The sequence below is a fragment of the Balaenoptera borealis genome, assembly GCF_965194805.1.
Source record: "Balaenoptera borealis genome assembly, chromosome: 14".
NCBI classification, from domain to species: domain Eukaryota; kingdom Metazoa; phylum Chordata; class Mammalia; order Artiodactyla; family Balaenopteridae; genus Balaenoptera; species Balaenoptera borealis.
The window spans coordinates 62,733,758-62,752,211 of NC_138875.1; the positions used below are offsets into that span (position 1 = coordinate 62,733,758).

General features: G+C 40.1%; 1 protein-coding gene and 1 pseudogene across 4 annotated transcripts in view; both read left to right on the forward strand.

The window, feature by feature from the left end:
• The window catches only part of PRELID3A (PRELI domain containing 3A), a 109,249-nt gene that overhangs the window by 5,433 nt on the left and 85,362 nt on the right, over positions 1 to 18,454 (forward strand). The gene's annotated exons all lie outside the window — the stretch shown is intronic.
• LOC309611049 (S-adenosylmethionine decarboxylase proenzyme pseudogene) lies at positions 6,603 to 11,025 on the forward strand (annotated as a pseudogene). The gene has a single exon. The product of its transcript is annotated as an S-adenosylmethionine decarboxylase proenzyme pseudogene (transcript).

Sequence of the window (18,454 nt, forward strand, 5' to 3'; positions counted from 1 at the left end):
TGCCTTGGGAGACCTAAGAAAACATCTGTATGATTTATGTCAGAGAATGTTTTGCCTATGTTCTCTTCTAGGAGTTTTATGTTGTCATGTCTTATATTTAAGTCTTTAATCCATTTTGAGTTTATTTTTGTATATGGTGTATTCTAACTTCGTTGATTTGCATGCGACTGTCCAACTTTCCCAACACCACTTGCTGAAGAGACTCTCTCTTTCCCATTGGATATTCTTGTCTCCTTTGTTGAAGATTAATTGACCATAGGTGTGTGGGTTTATTTCTGGGCTCTCTGTTCTGTTCCATTGATCCATACATTTGTTTTTGTGCCAGTACCATGCTATTTTGATTACTGTAGCTTTGTAGTATTGTCTGAAGTCTGGGAGGGTTATGCCTCCTGCTTTGTTCTTTTTTCTCAGGATTGCTTTAGCAATTCTGGGTCTTCCATGGTTCCATATAAATTTTAGGGTTATTTGTTCTAGTTCTGTGAAAAATGTCAGGGGTTATTTGATAGGGATCTCATTAAATCTGTAGATTGCTTTGGGTAGTATGGCCATTTTTACAATATTAATTCTTCTAAGAGCATGGGTTGTCTTTCCATTTCTTTGAATCATTTTCAGTTTCCATTACCAATGTTTTTTTTTTTTTGGTAGAATTTTTTTTTATTGTAGTTGATTTACAATGTCTTAATTATTGTACAGCAAAGTGATTCTAAGTGTATATACATATATATATGTATACACACACACACACACACACATACATATGCATTCTTCTATTTTATATTCTTTTCCATTATGGTTTATCATAGGATATATTTTTTTAAAGATTTATTTATTTTATTGATTGATTGATTGATTGATTGCTATGTTGGGTCTTCATTTCTGTGCTAGGGCTTTCTCTAGTTGCGGCAAGCGGGGGCCACTCTTCATCACGGTACGCGGGCCTCTCACTATCGTGGCCTCTCTTGTTGCGGAGCACAGGCTCCAGACGCGCAAGCTCAGTAATTGTGGCTAATGGGCTTAGTCGCTCCGCGGCATGTGGGATCTTCCCAGACCAGGGCTTGAACCCGTGTCCCCTGCATTAGCAGGCAGATTCTCAACCACTGCGCCACCAGGGAAGCCCATAGGATATTGAATATAGTTCTCTGTGCTCTTCAGTAGGACCTTGTTGTTTATCCATTCTATATATAAAAGCTTACATTTGCTAACCCCAACCTCCCACTCCTTCTCTCCCCCAGCCCCATCCCCCTTGGCAACCACCAGTCTGTTCTCTATGTCCGTGATTCTGTTTCTGTTTCATAGAAAGGTTTGTGTCATACTTTAGATTCACATATAAGTGATATCATATGGTATTTGTATTTCTTTTTCTGACTTACATCACTTAGTATGATAATCTCTAGTTGCATCTGTATTGCTGCAGATGGCATTATTTCGTTCATTTTTATTGCTGAGTAGTATTCCATTGTATATATGTACCACATCTTTATCCATTCATCTGTCGATGGACGTTGAAGTTGTTTCCATGTCTTGGCTATTGTGAATAGTGAGTGCTGCTATAAACATAGGGGTACATGTATCTTTTTTTTTTAAAATAAATTTATTTATTAATTAATTTATTTTTGGCTGCATAGGGTCTTCATTGCTGTGCGCGGGCTTTCTCTAGTTGCGGCGAGCGAGGGCCACTCTTCGTTGCAGTGCGTGGGCTTCTCATTGCAGTGGCTTCTTTTGTTGCGGAGCACAGGCTCTAGATACGTGGGCTTCACTAGCTGTGGCTCGCAGGCGCTAGAGCGCAGGCTCAGTAGTTTTGACACACGGGCTTAGTTGCTCCGCGGCATGTGGGATATTCCCGGACCAGGGCTCAAACCCATGTCCCCTGCATTAGCAGGCGGATTCTTAACCACTGTGCCACCAGGGAAGTCCTGCATGTATCTTTTTGAATTATAGTTTTGTCTGAATACATGCCCAGGAGTGGAATTTCTGGATCATATGGTAATTCTATTTTTAGTTTTCTGAGGAACCTCCATACTATTTTCCACAGTGGCTGCACCAACTTACATTCCAACTAACAGTGTAGGAGGGTTCCCTTTTCTCCACACCCTCTCCAGCACTTTTTTAAAATATATTTATTTATTTATTTACTTTGGCTGTGCCGGGTCTCAGCCGCATCACGTGGGATCTTCACCACGGCACACGGGTTCCTTAGTTGTGGCATGCTTGGTTGCGGCATGCAAACGCTTAGTTGCGGCATACGTGTGGGATCTAGTTCCCCAGCCACAGATCAAACCTGGGCCCCCCTCGTTGGGAGCACGGAGCCCTACACACTGGACCACTGGGGAAGTCTGCAGCATTTGTTATTTGTAGACTTTTTAATGATGGCCATTCTGACTGGTGTGGGCTTGTACCTCATTATAGTTTTGATTTACAGTTCTCTAACAATTAGTGATGTTGAGCATCTTTTCATGTGCCTATTGGCCATCTGTGTTTCTTCTTTGGAGAAATGCCTAGTTAGATCTTCTGCCCATTTTTGGATAGGGTTGTTTGTTTTTTTGTTGCTGAGTTGTATGAGCTGTTTGTGTATTTTGGAAATTAATCCCTTGTCAGTTTTATCATTTACAAATATTTTCTCCCATTCTGTAGGCTGTCTTTTCATTTTGTTTATGGTTTCCTTTGATGTGCAAAAGCTTGTAAGGTTAATTAGGTCCTATTTGTTTATTTTTTGTTTTTATTTCTATTGCCTTGGGAGACTGACCTAAGAAAATATTGGTACGATTTATGTCAGAGAATGTTTTGCCTATGTTCTCTTCTAGGAGTTTTATGGTGTCACATCTTACGTTTAAGTTTTTGGCCATATTGAGTTTATTTTTGTTTATGAGGAAAGGGTGCGTTCTAACTTCATTGATTTACATGCAGCTGTATGACTTTCCCATTACTACTTGCTGAAGAGACTGTCTTTTTCCCATTTGATATTCTTGCCTCCTTTGTCAAAGATTAATTGACCATAGGTGTGTGGGTTTATTTCTGGGCTCTCTATTCTTTTCCATTGATCCATATGTCTGTTTTTGTGCCAGTACCACTCTGTTTTGATTACTGTAGATTTGTAGTATTGTCTGAAGTCTGGGAGCGTTATGCCTCCTGCTTTGTTCTTTTTCCTCAGAATTGCTTTGGCAGTTTGGGTCTTTTATGATTCCATATAAATTTTAAGATTATTTGTTTTTGTTCTGTGAAAAATGTCAGGGGTTATTTGATAGGGATCACATTAAATCTGTAGATTGCTTTGGGTAGTATGGCCATTTTTACAATATTAATTCTTCTAATCTAAGAGCATGGGATATCTTTCCATTTCTTTGAATCATCTTCAATTTCCTTTATTAATGTTTTTTAGTTCTCAGCATATGTCTTTCAACTCCTTGGTCACGTTTATTCCTAAATATTTTATTTTTGGGGGTGTGATTTTAAGAGGTACCATTTTATTATATTCCCTTTCTGATATTTCATTGTTGGTGTAAAGAAATGCAATCGGTTTCTGTATGTTAATCTTGTGTCCTGCTACCTTGTTCTATTCGTTTATCAGTTCTAGTAGTTTTTGTGTGGACTCTTTAGGGTTTTCTCTGTATATTATCATGTCATCTGCATATAATGACAATTTTACCTCTTCCCTACCATTTGAATACCTTTTATTTCTTTTTCTTTTCTGATTGCTGTGGCTAAAACTTCCAGTACTATGTTGAATAGAAGAGGTAAGAGTGGGCATCCTTGTCTTGTTCCAGATTTTAGCGGGAAGGCTTTCAGCTTTTCACTGTTGAGTATTATGTTGGCCATTGGTTTGTCATAAATAGCTTTTATTATGTTGAGATATGTTCTCACTATACCTACTTTCAAAACGGTTTTTTATTATGAATGGATGTGGAATTTTATTGAATGCTTTTCTTGCATCTATTGAGATGATTGTTGTTTTTGTCTTTTCTTTTGTTGATGTGGTGTATCACATTGATTGATTTGCATGTGTTGAACCATCCTTGTGACCAACTTGGTCATGGTGTATGATCTTTATGTGTTGTTAGATTCAGTTTGCTAATATTTTTTTTTTGAGAATTTTTGCATCTATATTCATCAAAGATATTGACCTGTGATTTTCCTTTTTGGTGGTATCTTTTGTGTGGTTTTGGTATCAGGGTGATGGTGGCTTCATAGAATGTCTTTGGGAGTGTTCCTTTCTGTTCAGTTTTTGGAAGAGTTTGAGAAGGATCTGTGTAAGTTGTTCTTTGTATGTTTGGTAGAATTCACCTGTGAAACCATCTGGTCCTCGACTTTGTAGGGAATTTTTATTTTTTATTTTTATTTATTTATTTTTAAAATGTATTATTTTTAAAAATTTATTTTATTTATTTTGTTTTTGGCTGCATTGGGTCTTCATTGCTGTGTGCGGGCTTTCTCAAGTTGCGGTGAGCGGGGGCTACTCTTCATTGTGGTGCGTGGGCTTCTCATTGTGGTGGCTTCTCTTTGTTGTGGAACACAATCTCTAGGCATGTGGGCTTCAGTAGTTGTGGCACACGGGCTTTAGTAGTTGTGGCTCGCAGGCTGAGTAGTTGTGGCTCGCGACAGCTCCTTTTATGATTCGAAGATCTTGGATCATTGTATATTCCCCATTTGGTTTGAGAACATGTAGGATTGGAGTATTACAAGGAGATTAGCATGGTAACAAAAGCCCATATTTGATGAATTTTGAGATCAGGGATTGGAGGCCTCATCAAGCCTCTGGCTTTGTGGGGTATTAATGCTTGGAAGGGAAGTTATTAGCCTCCTTTAAGGTGATTTTCACAGGAGTGGCAATCTTTGCCTGTCATTAGATTTCCTGGTCCCAGACCTGTGGATGTATGAGTTCTTTAATTTCTGGGGAAATATTTTGAGCTAGACTGTCCATGTCTTGTATAATGCATAGTCTAGCCAAAAATAGGTCTTCGTTTTGGTTTTCAGGGACAGTAAGAGTCACTTACTCAGGGAGAGAAAGATTTGGAAGAATGAAATCTCTTCCTAATAATGGGCTGGGGCGTTCAGGCATGACCAAAAACTTGTGAGTTATAAGAGTCTTTCCCCAGGTGCAAGTTAGAGGGGTGGTGAAATGTTTTCATTTTGGCCTTCCTTCTCCCCCAACAATAGAGCAGGTTTTGGGGGCAAGGAGCCTAGCATGAGAAGTCAGGACAGAGTAAGTGGCTCCTATGTCTAGTAGAAACTGGACAACCTGCCATGTCAGTGGTCACCTGTGGTTCCTCCCATGTGATAATGACTTTCTTCTTGGGAGGTCCCAGGTCCCATCAATCAACCACTGCCATGACTGGCAAGGGGGAATTTCCCCACTCCCTTTGGAGCTGAGGGCATTCCCTTCTCCAGTGGCCCATCTTCTTACAGAGTGGGCATGGTGTCTTGGGTGGAGGCTGGGACCTGTTTTCTGGGCATTCCTTGCTCCAGTGTTTGGGGCTCCCACAGTTAAAACAGGTTCCTTTACCTGGCGGAGGTCTTCTGGGAGTGCCTTTGGGGTGACCAGGAGGTGAGTTAGGTCCTGCCATGATGGCTGCCAGAAGCTTGGCTTGCTAATGGTCCCTTAAGTCACGCTGTTCCTTCCTTTCCTCCTCAGCCTGGTCTCTGTTGTTAAAGACACTGAAGGCCATATCAATAAGAAGGTTGCAAGGGGTTTGGGGGCCCCATGGCAAGCTTTTGACAGATGTTGGGGGCTGACAAGCTAATGAAATGGGTTGCAAGTACAATGCGTCCCTCAAAAGTGTTTGGGTCAACAGTCATATACTTTTAGAGGGCATCTACCAGCCTGGCCTGAAATAGGGCTGGATTTTTGTCCTGACCTTGAGTGATCTCTTTAACCTTATCATAAATGACAGGTTTAATTATGTATAGTTTCATCCCTTCAGTGAGGCAAAGGATCATGTGGTCTTTTTTAGGGATACCAGTTTAGCCTGGCTGATACTCCCAATTGGGATCAATCAGCGGCACTGCCATCATGCCCACAGGATAATGATTGTGTGGGGCAGCGTGTAGTCCATCAGCATATGCTTGAGCCTCTGCCCAAATGTAGGTCTTTTCCTCAGGGGTGCAGCAGTGGGAAATGGCAACATTCAGGTCCTTCTAAGTGAGGTCGAAGGAGAAAGTCAGTCCCTGGAGTACTTCAGTGAATCAGCTAGGGTCCTCCAAGAATGGGCGTAAGCGGTTGCAGCACTGGTTAAGGCTGGACAAAGAAAAGAGCGCAGGCTTAGTAGTTGTGGTGCACAGGCTTAGTTGCTCTGCGGCACGTGGGATCTTCCGGGACCAGGGCTTGAACCTGTGTCCCCTGCAGGCAGATTCTTGACCACTGCACCACCAGGGAAGTCCCTGTATCATATTTTAGATTCTACATATAAGTGATATCATATTTTATATATATATATATATATATATATATATATATATATATCTCGCATCTTCTTTATCCATTCATCTGTCAATGGACATTTAGGTTTTTGTGTGTGTGTGTGTGATATGATACTATGTTTTTATTTTTATTTATTTATTTATTTTATTTTTTAAAATAAATTTTTAAAAATATTTATTTATTTTATTTTTAAAAATATCTTTATTGGAGTATAACTGCTTTACAATGTTGTGTTAGTTGCTGCTGTACAACAAAGTGAATCAGTTATATGTATACATTTATCCCCATGTCCCCTCCCTCTTGAGCCTCCCTCACGCCCTCCCTATCCCACCCCTCTAAGTGGTGACAAAGCACCGAGCTGATCTCCCTGTGCTATGCAGCAGCTTCCCACTAGCCATCCATTTTACATTTGGTAGTGTATATATGTCAGTGCTACTCTCTCACTTCGTCCCAGCTTCCGCTTCCTGCCCTGTGACCTCAAGTCTGTTCTCTACGTCTGCGTCTTTATTCCTGCCCTGCCACTGGGTTCATCATTACCGTTTTTTCAGATTCCATATGTGTGTGTTAGCATACGGTATTTTTCTCTTTCTGACTTACTTCACTCTGTATGACAGACTCTAGGTTATCCACCTCATTACAAATAGCTCAATTTCATTGCTTTTTATGGCTGAGTAATATTCCATTGTATATATGTGTCACATCTTCTTTATCCATTTATCTGTCGATGGACATTTAGGTTGGTTCCATGGCCTGGCTATTGTATATAGTGCTGCAATGAACATTGCAGTACATGTATCTTTTTGAATTATGGTTTTTTCAGGGTATATGCCCAGTAGTGGGATTGCTGGGTCATATGGTAGTTCTATTTTTAGTTTTTTAAGGAACCTCCATACTGTTCTCCATAATGACTGTATCAGTTTACATTCCCACCAACAGTGCAGGAGGGTTCCCTTTTCTCCACACCCTCTCCAGCATTTATTGTTTGTAGATTTTTTGATGATGGCCATTCTGACCGATGTGAGGTGATACCTCATTGTGGTTTTGATTTGCATTTCTCTATGTTTCCATGTCTTGACTATTGTAAATAACACTGCTATGAACATAGGGGTGCACGTATCTTTAATTTTAATTTAATTTTTTTTTTTTGGCTGTGCCATGCGGCATGCAGGATCTTAGTTCCCCAACCAGGGATTGAACCTGTGCCCCTGCAATGGAAGTGCTGATTCTTAACCACTGGACCACCAGGGAAGTCCCTGCATGTATCTTTTAGAATTATAGTTTTGAATGAGTATATGCCCAGGAGTGGGATTGCTGGATCATATGGCAACTCTATTTTTAGTTTTTTTGAGGAACCTCCCTACTGTTTTCCATAGTGGCTGCACCAATTTACGTTACCACCAGCAGTGTAAGAGAGTCCCCTTTTCTCCCCACCCTCTCCAGCATTTATTGTTTGTAGACCTTTTTTCTTTTTTTAAATAAATTTATTTTTATTTTTTGGCTGTGTCTTTGTTGCTGCGCGCAGGCTTTCTCTAGTTGTGGCGAGCGGGGGCTACTCTTTGTTGCGGTGCATAGGCTTCTCATTGTGGTGGCTTCTCTTGTTGCGGAGCACGGGCTCTAGGCATGCGGGCTTCAGTAGTTGTGGTGCGCAGGCTCACTAGCTGTGGCTCGCAGGCTCTAGAGTGCAGGCTCAGTAGTTGTGGCTCACAGGCTTAGTTGCTCCATGGCATGTGGGATCTTCCCAGACCAGGGCTCGAACCTGTGTCCCCTGCACTGGCAGGCGGATTCTTAACCACTGAGCCACCAGGGAAGCCCTGTTTGTAGACTTTTTAATGATGGCCATTCTGACTGGTGTGAGGTGGTACCTCATTATGGTTTTGATTTGCATTTCTCTAATGATTAGTGATATTGAGCATCTTTTCATGTGCCTATTGGCCATCTGTATGTCTTCTTTGCAGAAATGTCTATTTAGGTCTTCTGCCCTTTTATCTATTGAGTTGTTTGTTTTTTATTGTTGTTGAATTGTATGAGCTGTTTGTATGTTTTCGAAATCAATCCCTTGTCGGTTGCATCATTTGCAAATATTTTCTCCCATTTTGTAGGTTGTCTTTTCATTTTGTTTATGGTTTCCTTTGATGTGTGGAAGCTTGTAAGGTTGATTAGGTCCCATTTGTTTATTTTTGTTTTTATTTCTATTGCCTTGGGAGACTTACCTAAGAAAATATTGGTACAATTTATGTCAGAGAATGTTTTGCCTATGATCTTTTCTAGGAGTTTCATGGTGTCATATCTTATGTTTAAGTCTTTAAGCCATTTTGAGTTTATTTTTGTGCATGGTGTGAGGGTGTGTTCTAACTTCATTGCTTTATATGCAGCTGTTCAACTTTCCCAACACCACTTGCTGAAGAGACTGTCTTTTTCCCCTTTTTATATTCTTGCCTCCTTTTTTGAAGATTTATTGATTGTAGGTGTGTGGGTTTATTTCTGGGCTCTCTGTTCTGTTCCATTGATCCATGTATCTCTTTTTGTGCCAGTACCTCTATGTTTCGATAACTGTAGCTTTGTAGTATTTTCTGAAGTCTGGGAGGGTTATGCCTCCTGCTTTGTGCTTTTTCTTCAGGATTGCTTTAGCAATTCTGGGTCTTTTATGGTTCCATATAAATTTTAGGATTATTTGTTCTAGTTCTGTGAAAAATGTCATGGGTGATTTGATAGGGATCGCATTAAATCTGTAGATTGCCCCCAACATTCATATTTGAAACCCCAACTTCCAATGTGGCTGTATTTGGAGATAATGTAGTATCCCTTATGAATATACATGCAAAAATCTTCAACAAAATACTAGCAAACCAAAGACAACATCATATTTGAAGGATTATACATCATGACCAAGTGGGATTTACCTCAGAATGTCAGGTTGGTTCAACATAAGAAAATCAATCAATGTAATACATCACATTAATAGAATGATTTTTTAAAAATCACATGATCGGTCCCACAGTATGGCCGGTGACATTAGCTAGCGCTCTCTCTACTCTCTCTAACGGGGAAACAGCGGACTACAAGAGACTGAGCTGTATCTGCCTCTATTTCCAACAAACTCACGTTCAACTTTCTCTTACAAAAAAAAGAAAAAAAAAAAAAAGCCGGGAAAATTTTATTAACCCTTTTTTTAAAAAAAGTTAATATAAAATTATAGCAAAAAAGGAACCTGAACTTTAGTAACACAGCTGGAACAATCCACAGCGGCGGCGGCAGCAGCGGTGGGAGAAGAGATTTAATTTAGTTGATTTTCTGTGGTTGTTGGTTGTTCGCTAGTCTCACGGTGATGGAAGCTGCACATTTTTTCGAAGGGACCGAGAAGCTGCTGGAGGTGTGGTTCTCCAGGCAGCAACCCGACGCAAACCAAGGATCTGGGGATCTTTGCACCATCCCAAGATCCAAGTGGGACATACTTTTGAAGGATGTGCAGTGTTCAATCATAAGTGTGACAAAAACTGGCAAGCAGGAAGCTTATGTACTCAGTGAGAGTAGCATGTTTGTCTCCAAGAGACGTTTCATTTTGAAGACATGTGGTACCACCCTCTTGCTGAAAGCACTGGTTCCCCTGTTGAAACTTGCTAGGGATTACAGTGGGTTTGACTCAATTCAAAGCTTCTTTTATTCTTGTAAGAATTTCATGGAGCCTTCTCACCAAGGGTACCCACACCGGAATTTCCAGGAAGAAATAGAGTTTCTTAATGCAATTTTCCCAAATGGAGCAGCATATTGTATGGGACGCATGAATTCTGATTGTTGGTACTTGTGTATTTTGGATTTCCCAGAGAGTCGGGTAATCGATCAGCCAGCTCAAACCCTGGAAATTCTGATGAGTGAGCTTGACCCAGCAATTATGGACCAGTTCTACATGAAAGATGGTGTTACTGCAAAGGATGTCACTCGTGAGAGTGAAATTCGTGACCTGATACCAGGTTCTGTCATTGATGCCACACTGTTCAATCCTTGTGGGCATTCAGTGAATGGAATGAAATAGGATGGAACTTATTGGACTATTCACATCACTCCAGAACCAGAATTTTCTTATGTTAGCTTTGAAACAAACTTAAGTCAGACCTCCTATGATGACCTGATCAGGAAAGTTGTGGAAGTCTTCAAGCCAGGAAAATTTGTGACCACCCTGTTTGTAAATCAGAGTTCTAAATGTCGCACAGTGCTTTCTTCGCCCCAGAATATTGAAGGTTTTAAACGTCTTGATTGCCAGAGCGCTATGTTCAATGATTACAATTTTGTTTTTACCAGTTTTGCTAAGAAGCAGCAACAACAGCAGAGTTGATTAAGAAAAATGAAGAAAAAACGAAAAAGAGAACACACATAGAAGAAGGTGGTGGCTGCTTTTTAGATATTGATACCAAGGGCCATGCTTTCCATAACCACCACCTTGTAGTTGCAGAAAGCCCTAGATGTAATGATAGTGTAATCATTTTGAATTGTATGCATTATTATATCAAGGAGTTAGATATCTTGCATGAATGCTCTCTTCTGTGTTTAGGTATCCTATGCCACTCTTGCTGTGAAATTGAAGTACATGTAGAAAAAACCTTTTACTATATGAAACTTTACAACACTTGTGGAAACAACTCAATTTGGTTTATGCACAGTGTAATATTTCTCCAGGTATCATCCAAAATTCCGCACAGACAAGGCTTTCGTCCTCATTAGGTGTTGGCCTCAACCTAGCCATCTGGGACTGTTCTATTAAATTGCTACCAGGATTTTGCATCCAGTTACCTCCACTTTCTAGAACATATTCTCTACTAATGTTATTGAAACCAGTTTCTACTTCATACAGATGTTTTTGCAGCACCAATCAAAGTTCTTCTTCCACGAGTCGAGTCCTTTACGAAAATGACTGCAGTTATCCATTTTGTGTATTACTATCTCTCTGCTTCCTACACTTGTGTGACTTTAATTGATTCATTCCTCACCATGGTGTCTCCCTCCCAACCTCACCCCCTCCATAAAGCAATATGCTGTTACACTGTGGGTTTACACTAACCTTATACTCCAGAGGGGGAACGGGGGGATGGACCGTGGGCTTAATTTTCTTTTAAGGTCAAGGGAGTTTGGCATTCTTCGTTACCATGAGCTCTTTTGGAATAAGCTGGTGTTGATTAGCAAAGAAGGTGTAGATTGATACTAGGGAATATTGGCAGAACTGTATGGAAACTGTATGCCATTCTGTGCCTGCCATTAAATGAGATTAGCTTCTCATGGGTACCATGTCTTTATTAACTTGCTAAGTAGTAGTATAAAAAAATTATCACTAAATTTGTTAGCAAGGAGATTTAAGATAAAGGTTGTGTTGGATTCAACAAGTCAAGTCAGCTCAGATGATTCACCTCAACTTTACTTTCATAGCCATTTCCACTAATTTCTATTAATGATATGCCATAATCTTTGGTTCAAGGCAGAATCGATGTCTTTGCCATCTTGTGACTTAAAAAGTTCTGTGACTTTGTGATGCATGTGATAGTGTTCTGACGGTTCCTCTTACTGGTATTTCTTTCACCATGGAGTAACATCAAGTGATGAATGAGAACTGTTCAGGTTATTCAGACATACTACACAGTGAATCAGAGTGCTATCCATAAAACATAACATACAAAATTCCAAAATGGTCAATGGGAAATGACTAGAAATACAGTGAATCAGAGTGCTATCCATAAAACATAGTGAATCACAGTGAATCACAGTGAATCAGAGTGCTATCCATAAAACATAACATACAAAATTCCAAAATGGTCAATGGGAAATGAGTAGAAATACAGGCTTAAAAGAGTTGGCATCTTTTAGCTGTATTTGCTAATATGGACATTTATTTAAGCAGCTGCGAAAAGAGCAAAGTTGACTCAATTTTGTATTCTTGTTCTCAAACAATTTTTGATTCTTTCTGGATTGATGCAGTGATGTTTTTGTTCCTTCCGTATTTATAAATGAAACACTTTTTTTTAGTGTTTCTAAACATAAATTCTACTTGGTTTGAAATCAGGTGGTTGGAACACTTTTGACTTTTAAACATGTTGTTGTTTCAGAGCTTCATTGAAGAAGCTTTCAGTCAATGGATCAGTCCGATTCTGTAATTAGCGCACAGTACCTAATGTTTTGGTGCTATTATGAGGACCAATGCTCAAAGTGGATTTTGTTCTTGAACAGTGTCCCAGTAGATTTGATGAACATTTATTGGCTTGAGGTCTGATCCCCCCCACCGCCCCAGCCCAATAGATTTAAGATTTCCATTTAATGTTGAGAAACTGCACAAATTTGTATGGAACAAAGCCTAGAAAAATGAAAACTATAGATTGAATAGTAATCTAAATTAATCCTCATATATATGATAGAGGAGGGAAAATTTTGGTGCCATAATTTCTCTCTTCATGGTGTTGGACTTAAATCAGTTGAAATGTATTTCTGTACCACAATTTAAGCTTCAGTAAAGGTTTGGTTAATTCGTTGTCTAGTGACATTCAGAAAGTTTTCTGTTGATGTATTTTTTAAAATAATATATATGACCAAATACTAGACATCTAAAGTTTTTATAATTAATTGAGTAAATCAATATTTAATGATCATTTTTTAAGATTTATGGGAGTTGTCATAAAGATAAGATCTCTAAGCTCCTGGGAGAACAGATTTAAACATTTTTTTGTTAGTGGCTTCATACCTGAAGCTCAAAGGAAATCATCCGGGCTATATACCAGGATATCAAAGAGTAGAGAGGGTGTAAGTAGTAAGAATAAGAATGCTAGAATTTGGAGCTAGAAAAGTGAAAAGTTTGAAGGTGGAATAGTCTAACATTTATTAAGAAATAGGCTCTTGATGGTGGGGTGGGGGCAGAGTCTAACTCATGGTTATTTCTATTAACTAGAACAGAGTTATAAGCTTTTGATCATTGTGCCATGCAGGTACGTATCTCATCATCTGAGTTAAAAAGGGTTGATCGTAGAAAAGCAGGTTGTTACATATGTGTGCAATACCTACAGCACCAGATTCTTTTACATGAGCAGGTAACTGAGTTTGGCAGACACTTGGTGTTAATCAGATTCAGGGACATAATCTGAAAAATATGGTAAATGTGATATCACACTATGAAAGATAAAAGGCTTTTATTGTCCTAGCCAGATAACTCACCATTTCCTGGCTACCCACCTTCAAACTTGACATTCTCATATACCCTTTTTGTCATAATGGAAGAAGTATTGGTCCTTTGGATTCTATCCACCCATTCCTACCTTCAGAGACTTTCTGAGTTCACTGCAAGCATGTCCACTGTTGTTCACCATCAGTTTGTTTTACTTTTCTAGTTTCTTCCCACTTATGTTTGCTCCTTAGGGGCTACTTTATTAGTCCTTTACAAGATGACAAGTGTCAATTCTTAGCCCAAACTGAACCCTCTTCAGACTACTTCTTGCAATCTAGCATTTTCCTGAGTTGTTCAAACCAGAAACCTAGGATGAAATTGAGGCAGGGTCATAGAGATCTGTTATGTGACTAAGATTGGAAGAAAACCATTGGCAGTGTCAAGAGATGTCCAATGTGCTGTTGGATATGTGAGCTAGGAGCCCATAAAAATACGTCAAGATTTGTAATTAAACATCTTACTTGGAAGTATATTAAAAAAAATTGTACCTTGAACCTTCACACCCTAGCTTCGATAGTCCTCAATTCTGCTTTGGTACATTCGTCTGTCCACTATACACACTTCTTATTAGGTAAGATTTATAAAATTGAAATACACAAATCTTAACTACAGTTTTGAAAATGGATACTTTTAGCCCACAGTCATATCAGGACAAAGGAAGGTTCCCTTATACCCCTACCTAAGCAACAAAGCACTACCCCTACTTTAGTTGGTAGTTTAACTACTATCCATATTTTTTCACCATAGACTAGGGTTTCCCTCCCCCCCAGCTCTGAAACTAAATTGAATCACTTAATGCTTTCATTAGTATAAAGTTTTGAGAGGTTGAACCATGTATTTCTTTTTATTGCTGAGTAGTATTCCACTGTATGAATGTACCACAATTTGTTTCGCTATTCTCCTGTTAATGAACATTTTGTTTCCAATTTTGGGAAAATATGAATAAAGCTGCTATGAACATTCACATATAAAAACAAAACAAAACAAAAAATCACATGATCATCTCAATTGATACAGAAAAGGAATTTGACAAAATCCAACACCATTTCATTAGAGAAAACACTTGGAATACTAGGGAAGTTAACTTTCTCAACATAATAAAGGATACTTGTGAAAAACCCACAGCTAACTTCTTACTCAATGGTGAAAGACTGAAATCTTTCCCTCTAAGATCACGAACAAGACAAGGATGCCCACTTTCACCACTACTATTTTTTTCTTTATAAATTTATTTATTTATTTATTTATGGCTGCATTGGGTCTTCGTGCGGGCTTTTCTCTAGTTGCAGTGAGCAGGGGCTACTCTTCATTGAGGTGCACGGGCTTCTTGTTGCAGAGCATGGGCTCTAGGCGCACGGGCTTTGGTAGTTGTGGCACGCGGGCTCAGTAGTTGTGGCTTGTGGGCTCTAGAGCGCAGGTTCAGTAGTTGTGGCACACGGGCTTAGTTGCTCCGTGGCATGTGAGATCTTCTCGGACCAGGGCTTGAACCCGTGTCTCCTGAATTGGCAGGCAGATTCTTAACCACTACGCCCCCAGGGAAGCCCTCACCACTACTATTTAACATTGTACTGGAAGTTCTAGCCAGATCAATTAGACAAGAAAAAGAAATATTAGGCATCCATATTGGAAAGGAAGAACACATGACATGATCCTAATTATAGAAAATCATAAACAATCCATTAAAAGTTACTAGAACTAATAAATAAATTCAGCAAAGTTGACGATACAAAATAGGGAGTGAAAGTCAATCTCTCATTCTCACTGCTTAAAGGTAATTTTCTTAGAGTTTTTTTTGGTGTGCTGTGTATGTGTCCATACAGTTTACATGTATTTACAAGCATATAAAGTATATTTTCATGTGAATGAAATTGTAGTTTATACACTTTGCTTTTCTGATTAACATATACTTTTGTATGTTAATAGCATATACTTCCACCCAGTTCTTTAATAAGCTTTCTGGTATTCTATGGGAAAAGTATAACAGTTTCTAACCAAGGGTCAGTTAGACTGCTTCCAATTTATTTGTATCTCAGATGCTACAATGAACATTATTATTGATGCATATATATATATATATATATATATATACACACACACACACACACACACACACACACACACACATGTGCCAATATATATTCAGAGGATGATATCCCAGCAGAGAAATTGCTTGGTAAACATTATTACAAAAAATAAATAAGTTACATGTGTTTGGGGGCTAGGACCCTGAGACGGCGCACACGAAGCTGTGCTGCACAATTTTTCCACCAGGTGGCAGGAGAGGTCTATTAATCTATTAGTCTATTAAAGACAACCGCGCATTGTGCATTCAGAAAACTTTTAAGTATCACAGGCTGGTCTGGATTTTTCTTCCTCCTAAATGATGTTACTGTTGTTCATCTATAACAATGCTAATTATTTTCTATAAGGTGAAGCTGATGTGCTTTTTCCGCCTGTGGTCATGACTTGTGCTGCTGTTCCTGGTAATGTGCCTCAAGTAAAGGAATCTAAAGACACAATATTAATATCTCCTACATGAAAACAAGTAAGAGAGTGAATTACAACATCAAACCCTAACAATGCAAGTTTCATGAATGACAATAGCAGAACATTTAGAATATTCCTAGTCACCACTTTACTTGGTAGTGATCAAACATTTTTCTAAAACTGTTGGTCACAGTAGTGCACAAAAATCATAAAGTTTCTAGATTTTTCCTAGTTGTATCTTCTCGAGAGAAAACTGATGATTGTTTTGGACACCAGACCCCTTGGTCATAAGCCATCTTTGCAATGCCAGAGGCATAATGGGAATTGGATAGAATTAAAGTGCCCAGAAGCAGAAATAAGGAGCAAAAGTTAGACTACTTATTGTAGAGACTTACTTCAGGAATTGTATTTAAGGGTTGGGAAGAGGAATTAATTACATAGAAACATATACCATAGAAAGTAAAAGCTCACAGGCATATACTGTTTTAATAAAACATGAGAATATCTTGGCTGTGTTGAGGTTCAGGATAGTTCTGACTCTGGTTAGAGAACTTGTCTCTGGATACCAATAATATTCCTACATAGGATCTTGGAAGATCTAGATGTTGATGGTGCCGGCTGGAATCCTGCCCTTCTGCCCTCTTGTTCTAACTGCATGGAGGGTTGAGGAATCCCTGTAAGTCAGATCTTCATGATCATTGTATTTCAGGATCAATTAAACATCACAGCCTAATGAAGAATATCCATGACAGTGGGAAAGGAACGGCTCCAAAAGTTCTTCAAAACTCCTGGGAGATTTGAAGAGAACAATGCTGGGAGATTGATTTTCTCTCTAAATTAAAATGCTATTCTGGTACAGCAGTTTTCAAACTTATTTATTTTTAGCAGCAGACTCTTGTAAAAGTGAAATTTTGACACCGAATCTCAATATATAAAATGTGAATAGATTAACAAAAAAGACTAGGACCACCGGTTGAAAAGCCTCTCAATTTACCCCACAGGTGACCCACGAAGGCACTAGGATTTCCTAAACTCGACCAGGTGTCTCTGCAGTGGTGACAACAGATGGAGCCCCACCCACCCTGGCCAACCTGCTCCCAGGTTCATGATGCCCTTGGAGTCATCCTTGACTCACTGAACAGGCACTTATCCGGAGCTCACTGTTTGCCAGATACCGGGACCGAGTGTGGGCACACAGAAATGAGCCAGGCCTGGTCCCATCCCAGAGCTCAGTCTAGTGCAGGACGCCTTTCCAAACTCCAGAGCGCTGTGATTGCCTCGGCTGCTCATTAACAATGCCTGTTCCTGGGCCTCACCCCAGAGGTAACAATTCAAAAGCTAAGAGAGAGGTCGAGCCTAGACACCTGCTTCCTTAATAAGCATAATCTGGTGGGAGAGACAGAAACACAAACTGGTGCAGTAATTATAAAACAGTGTGCTGAGAGTAACGATGGAGGTATCAGGAGCAGCCGCAGGAGGGCGAGTGGGCCGAGGAGCACCCCAGGGCACGGCCAAACAGAGCTCTGGAGGGGGTGTGGCAGGGTGATGGGACACCGCTCTGAGGGGCCAGCTAGGGAGCTGTGCAGGAACCCGGAGAGGGTGATGCTGGACGGAGCCATGTCAGCAGTCAGCAGGGATGGTGACAGCAATACTAACCACGGTCATGTACTCTGTTCTCATTAATTCCCACAAGTCCCAAAGGACTTTTTGTTTTTTTTTACTAGTAGCGTTCCCATGTCAAGGATGGTGATACTGACATTTGGAGAGGTTAGCAATTTGCAGCATGGGAGCCAGGACTGGAACCCAGGTTTGTTCCTCTTCAAACCCATGCCTTCAGCTACAACTATTAAATCGTATTGGCTCTTAAAGAATGCGGAAGAAGTAAGGGATTAAAACAGTCTTGAAGAGGTAAATCCCAAAGGACTCGATGTTTGTGTGGATGTAGGGGTCCAGGTCTAGCTTGGGATGCCTGGGTGATGCCAGGGACCTGGGCAGTGCATCCTAGCGGAGGAGTCTGTTTAAGTGGGAGATTCGTGGCCATGCTGCGTTTGAAGTAGGACCTAGAGAACGCCCCGTGGGCAACTGGACAGATGGGTAGGAATGAGATGGAGAGGCAGGCCGGGGACTTAGTGGAAACCAGGACACTCAGTGAATCACTCAGGGAGCAGGTGTAGAGGCAGAAGAACAGAGAGGGAAGAGGCGTGTGTCCTGGGAAGGACCAGTGCAGAGGATGCAGACGGAGCAGAGGTCCCAGGAGAGAAAGCCCAGTACTTCTCATGCAGCACAGAGGCCCGGGGGAGGGGGACAGAACAGCACCCGTTGGACTGGAAGTGCGATGGTTACTGATGACTAACGAGAGG